Source organism: Elephantulus edwardii, unplaced genomic scaffold, assembly GCF_000299155.1.
Source record: "Elephantulus edwardii isolate Elephantulus edwardi_28Jun2011 unplaced genomic scaffold, EleEdw1.0 scaffold00009, whole genome shotgun sequence".
Taxonomy (NCBI): domain Eukaryota; kingdom Metazoa; phylum Chordata; class Mammalia; order Macroscelidea; family Macroscelididae; genus Elephantulus; species Elephantulus edwardii.
Genome location: NW_006399759.1, coordinates 22,389,790 through 22,396,796, shown reverse-complemented (window position 1 = coordinate 22,396,796; position 7,007 = coordinate 22,389,790). Strand labels below are relative to the sequence as shown.

General features: G+C 39.8%; 1 pseudogene; it reads left to right on the top strand.

The window, feature by feature from the left end:
* Positions 1–4,362: 4,362 nt before the first annotated feature.
* LOC102862876 lies at positions 4,363–5,808 on the top strand (annotated as a pseudogene).
* Positions 5,809–7,007: the final 1,199 nt, after the last annotated feature.

The window sequence follows — 7,007 nt, the reverse complement described above, 5'->3', positions numbered from 1 at the left end:
AAAGAGGAGTTGGAAGGGAGAATGTCCTTTGAATCTGGGATCTCTGCTCTGAGAACCACATAGGCCCAGGAGAAGATTAATGTCAAGACACATGGAGATTTCCAAGGACCATTGACTCTACATAGATGCTGAAAGAAGAAAAAGATCTTCCCTCAGAGATGATAGAGAGAACACCTTCTCTAGAGTCAATGCTTCATATTCGGACTTCCTAATTCCTAAACAGTGAAAATATATTTCATTTTGTTAAAGCCGTCCATTTGTGGTATTTCTGTTTTAGAATCAATTGGTAAATAAGTCAGCTGCTGTAACAAATTGTGAGAATTTGTTAGCTTAAACAGTACAATTTCCTCATAATTTTGCAGGTTGAAAATCTGACCATAGCTCATTGATCTAAATTGGAAGTTCTTCAGGTTGAGAGAACTCATTTTCTTGCATTTCTAACTTCAGAAGGCCACTCATGTTCCTTGGCTTATGGACTTCATTCTCATTCTTCAAATCCAGAAAAATTGAATAGACTCTGGTTTTGCATTTTTCTGTCCTTTCATCTTTTATTTTTCTCTATCTCTGCTGTTAAGGACTAGTCGGATTCTGTTGAGAGCATGTGAACAATCCAGGTTAATCTCTTCATAACCAAATTTATAATCTTTATTACACTTGCATATTTCCTTTTGCCACATGAAGTGATATTAAGGCACAGAGGTTTGTTGTGTTTTTTTTTCCCCCATTATGTCCACTTGCTTTGGAGAAGAGATTAAGATTGTTAACAGCTTCAGCTTGCTTGGCTCCACAATCAACACTTTTGGTACCAGCCAGAAAATCAAAAGATGAATTACAGTAGGAAAATATACTGTCAGGGACCTCTCCAGAGTACAGAAGAGCAATGATGTCAGTCTAGAGATTAAAGTGCATCTGACCCCAGCCATGGTCTTCACAATTACTCGCTATGCATCAGAGAAGTGGACAATCACTAAGTATGATAGAAGAAAAATTGATGCCCTTGAGTTGTGATTCTGTAGAAGAGGATTGAATATACCATGGACCGCAAAGAGAACAAATAATTTGGTAGTGGAGAGGGTGAAACCAGGCTGTTCCTTGCAGATTTTGAAACTCTGTCTCACATACTTTGGGCATGTTTCCAAGAGGGACCAGTCTTTGGAGAAGGACATCATGTTTGGAAGGTTGGTGGGACAGAACAAGAGAAGAACACCCGAGATGGGAAAGATTGACTCAGTGAGTAGGGTAATGTATGTGTGTCAGAGACAATGAAATTGGCTCAAGAGAGAGCAGGGGTCAGAGCTGTTTTATACAAGATTGCTATCATTCTCAAGCAACTTGATAGCACATGACAATAACAACATCAACAACAACAGGTCCTCCATATTACATCTGTTTCAAATATAGAATATATCTATTCCTTTATAGGTTTTTAAGGTCAGGTTTAATGTGTGAGAAGCTGGTACATGACAGGGTTGAAACTTTGACTCCTAAACTCTCTCTGTTACTAGCCAACTAGAGTTCCTGTTTTGCTTTGATAAAGAGTTAAGTGGTTTGTGAAAATGGATTGATTTTTCTTTTTTATTTCCATGAGCTTTTTAAATTTTGGGAAGTTAAATTGTAAATGTGAAAGGATGAAAAGTATATATTTTGTTAACCTATTGCCTTTAAGGGAGTTCTGGTGACCTAGTGGCAAGTTAGCTACACTACAATCCTGAAGGCACATGGTTTGAAGCCACCAGCTGCTCCACAGGAGAAGGATGGGCAGTTTCCTCCTGTGCGATCAACTGCCTCTGAAAAACACAGGAGGGTCAGCAATGGGTCAGTTCTGACTCTATAGCACATAATAACAACATTGCCTTTAACTCGAATGTTTGTTAAGTTAATTAATGTTGATAAAAACAGCAACAAACCCAGTGATATCAAGTGAATTTTGACGCATAGGGAATGGCAAAGGACACACTGACAAAGAAGATTAATCAGAACTGGCTTTGACAAGCACTGTGGCATTTGGACAAGAACAAACTGGGAGGAGGGTAGAGAGAATAGTGCAACAATGAATGAATGGAAACCCAAAATCTCTGTAAATGTTTATGAAAATTAATAAAATATAGAAAAAAAAACCAACAACAACAAAAAAAACCAATCCTAAATATACAACAGAATAAAATGCTACCCAGTCTTCTGCCATCATCGTAATTATTCCTTTCTTTGAACCCGCTATTGCAGACACTGTGCCAGTCATTTCACTGGGGGCTTCTCCCTTACCCTGGTCCTCTAGTTTTCCAGACATGATGTCTTTATTTGGCATGGCTCCTCTCCTTAATAGGTCTGAAGTATGTGAGATGTGTTGACATTCTTGCTTCTAAGGATCATTCTTTTTGTTCTTTTAAGGATCATTCTAACAGTACTTTTTCCAAGGCAGATTCGTTTGTTCTGTGAGTCTGCGGTATAGTAAATAGGAATCACTAACACCACAATTCAAAAGGATTAATTCTTCTGATAAACAACACCATGATATATGCAGACTATAATGATATTGCCAAGGATTTCCTTTTAATTAGACCTACAGTCAATGTCCATAGAAGTAAAATTATAAAATCAAATTACATACTGCATAATGCAAATCTGCTGCAAAAGATTTCTTTAAAGTTTTAAAAAGCAAAGATGTCACTTTAGCAACTCAGATGTACCTGGCCCAAGCCTTGGTATGTATAATTGCCATACATATAAAATATGGAAGTTATAGAAAGTCATTACAAAAGTAAGTTATTTCTTAAAAGAACTAAACAAAAACCTTCATTGTTTGTCTCATTGTGTTTCAGAGCTCTGTGAGACAAACTATAGACTTGACCAGAATACAGGTGCCTTTCCAGCTTAGGCTAGTCAAACTGTTCATTCTCCATCTAGATTTTAATTACAAGTCAATGTCTTTTGAGGCACTGTTATTCTGCTGAGATTTGCTCCTAAGTAATGGATTCTGTTTCGGTAAATGTAACCACTAAGTTTATAGAGTGCCAAATATTTATAGTCTCCATGAGCTTGCATTTGGGAGATAAGCATTGTAATCATTTTGTAGATAGAATGCATTTCTGCAATTTTTCTAACATTCTACTCCATAATGGCTACTCCAAGGGAACATGTGTGATCACATCACTTTTTTAATCAACAAAGGTTTTTTAATTAAAAAAAAATTATCTGGGCAAAAGTGTGGGAATGTGAATTGCCTGTAAGTATTGTTGTCATGTGCTATTTAGTTGACTGTGACTCATTGTAAGGAACTATGAACAGCAGATCTGAATTTTGTTCTATTCTGTGCCATCTTTGTCCACCTGATATAATCGAGCACATCGCTACTACATTGTGTCACTCCATCCTGTCAAGAGGCTTCCTTTCCTTTGCTGATTCTTCATCTTTCCAAGCATGATGTCCTTTCCCAAGGACTTGGCCCTCCTAACAACAGGCCCAGAGTATGTGAGACAAAGCTTTGCCATCCTTGCCTCTAAGGGAACCCTGAATAATTTTATTGGAGTGACAGGAATTTTATAAAGCTGGTTTGGGTGATAGTTTTACAACTATTGAGTGTAAAACACACAATGTAATGATACACTCAAAATGGATAAAGTTTATGGCTTATAAATTACATACCTCAATAAACTTACTGAAAGGTATTTTGTCTGCTTTTCAATGCAGAAGCACTGTCCACAGCTTTTGTGTTAAACCTGTGTGTTGAATCTGTATGCTGAATAAATAATTTGAGATGCCAGATTTTATGATGAAGAATGTGGCATAAAGATCAAAAGAGGATTCATCACTCAGGAGCTCTGGTGGTCTTGTGGCAAAAAGCTACACTGCAATCCCAGAGGTACGTGGTTTGAATCCACCAGATGCTCTGCTGGAAAAGGAGGGGCAATCTCCTCGTCTACCAGTGAGGTCTGATTTGACAGTACACACAGAAACGAAGACTCATCAACAACCTGTGATATGGTGATGACACAACCCTGCTCAGTGAAAAATAGGAGGACTTGAATCTCCTGCTGCAGAAGATCAAGGACTACAGCCTTTAATATGAATTACATTTCACCCTCAATAAAACAAAAATTCTCACCACTGGGCTAATAAGTGAAATCATAGCAAGTGGATTGAAGTTGTCAAGGATTTTATCCTACTTGAATTTCTAATTGACAGACTTGGCACCAGCAGTGAAGAAATCAAAAGATAAGTTGTACTGGGAAAATGTCCTTTCAGGGACTTATCCAGAGTACTAAAGAATAAGGATGGGCCCTGCCCCCTGGGTCAGTCGCTGAATGGAGCCACAGGCAGGAGGGCAGACAGACTGAATGACTGGGGACACTGGAGGTGAACCAGATGGAGCTAACTCGAGGCACCAAGAGGAAAGCCTGTTACTACTACCGTGGAGATGCTGGAAATTACTATTATGGACAAGGGCACTCAATGAAGCCTCATTGAATCCACATAACTCACAATTTGCTGTTTAACTATGGTTTCTACCAAATGACAGGCATCTCTATTGCCCTCATAAAGCCAATGCTGAAGAGATGACCAAGTATCACAGTGACGACTACATTAAATTCTTGTATTCCATCCACCCAGAAAACATGTCCAGGTATAGCAAGCAGATGCAGAAATTCAGTGTTGGTGATGACTGCCCGGTATTTGATGGCCTGTTTTAGTTGTGTCAGTTTTCTACTGGTGGCTCTGTTGCGAGTGTTGTGAAACATAATAAGGAATGATGAACATCGCTGTGAATTGGGATGGGGAGCTTCACCAGGCAAAGAAGTCTGAAGCATCTGGCTTCTGTTATATCAATGATATCATCTTGGCCATCCTAGAACTGCTTAAGTATCACTAGGGGGTGCTGTCTATTGACATTGATATTAACCATTGGAATGAGATGAAATAGGCCATCTATACCACAGACCAGGTCATGATGTATCCTTTCCTAAGTATAGAGAATATTTCCCAGGAATAGGAGATTTATGGGATATTAGTGATGGCAAAGCCAAGTATTATGCCGTTAACTACCCTCTCCGAGATGGGACTGATGATGAGTCCTATGAGGTCATTTTCAGGCTGGTCCTATCCAAAGTAATGGAGATGTTCCAACCTAGTGCAGTCGTCTTACAGTGTGGTTCAGAATCCATCTCTGGGGATTGATTAGGTTGTTTCGCTCTGACCATCAAAGGACATACATAGCAAGTGTGTGGTATTTGTGAGGAATTTCAATCTGCCAATGGTGATGCCAGGAGGAGGTGGCTATACCATTCAAAATGTTGTCCAGTACTGGCTGTACAAAACAACTGTGGCCCTGAACACAGAGATTCCAAATGAGCTTCCATACAATGACTACTTGGGGACTTTGAACCAGATTTAAAATTTCACAGTATTCCTTCCAATATGACCAACCAGGACACTAATGAGTACTTGGGGAAGATCAAACAGAAACTATCTGAGAACATGAGAATGCTACCTCATGCTCCTGGAGTTCAAATGCAGGCCATTCCTGAGGTGCCATTCCAGAGGAAAGCAGTGATGAGGACGAAGAAGACTCTGACAAATGAGGCTCAATCTGTTCCTCTTACAAGTAAATTGCCTGTGAAGAAGAGTTCTCTGACTCTGATAAGAAGGAAGAAGGTGGACGCAAGAACTCTTCTTAAGTTCAAAAAAGCCAAGAGAGTTAAAATAAAGGATGAAAAAGAGAAAGACGCAGAAGAGAAGAAAGAAGTCACAGAAGGAGAGACATTCAAGAAGGAGAAGTCTGAAGCCACAGGGGTCAAGAAGGAGGTCAAGTAACCTGAGCTGAGCTTGCTAGCTCTGACTTCTTGCAAGTTTCCCAACATTTCTCTCCAACTCCTCAAGAGTTTTTATTTTCTATTTCCCTGTATATTTACATAAAAGTATTATTGTTGTTGTGCATTGTCAAGTTGGAACTGACCCACAACTAACCTTCTGACAGGTTTTCAGAGGCAGTTAATCACACAAGAGGAGATTGCCCATCCTTCTCCCACAACCTGCTTGTGGCCTCAAAACATGTGCCTTTGGGATTGCAGTGCAGCTTCTTGCCACTAGGCCAACAGAGTTCCTACATAAAAGTATATTAAATATAAATGACCCCAGAGATTAGACCAGAACAAGAACCCTGAGCCCAGCCCAGGGCAACTCTGCTAGGCACATTCTAGCTGCTGCCTTTTAAACAACACACAGGACAGACTCCTCAAATGCAGAGTGCCTGCTTCCTTTCGGAAAGGTACATCCGAGGATGGGGCTGCTGGACCCTCAAGGATTCCTAGTTCTTTTCAGGCTCTTTAAGGTAACATCAACCATTTTAAATTGGTTACTTTCTCATCTACCCGCTGTTTCAGCTTAACCACATGTGAGCCAAGAAACTCTCACTGCCTGCCCACTGTCCTCTTTCAGGTCTGCAGTTGGAGTTGATAGTCTAGTTTCCTTTATTTTTTTCAGATACTATTTTCATGTTTGCGGGAATTTTTGTAATAAAATTGTTCATTTCTATAAAGAAAAAATAAGAGTTAGGATGTCAGTTTGAAGACTAAGGCATGCCTAATCCAAGCCATGTCTTATCAATTGCTTGGTGTGTGTTTGAAAGCTGGACAATGAGTACAGATGATAGAACCAATGATTTGAGTTGTAGGGTTGAAGAAGAATACTGACTATCCCATGCACTGTCAATAGAGCAAACAGGTCTGTCTCGGAAAGTAAAATCAAGATGATTCTTAGAGGCAAGGATGGTGAAACTCTATCTTGCATACTTTGGATATATTATTAGGACGGGCTAATGCAGAGCCTATACTTGGACCAAGAGGCAGTAGTCAGAACAGAGCAGGGTAACACTGCATGGTTCGAAATTGGGAAGGGTATACACCAGGGATGCATCCTGTCTCCATACCTTTTCAACATGTATGCAGAGCAGATTATCCTAGAGGCTGGGCTCTATGAGGAGAATTGTGGCATCAGGTTTGGTGGAAGATCTA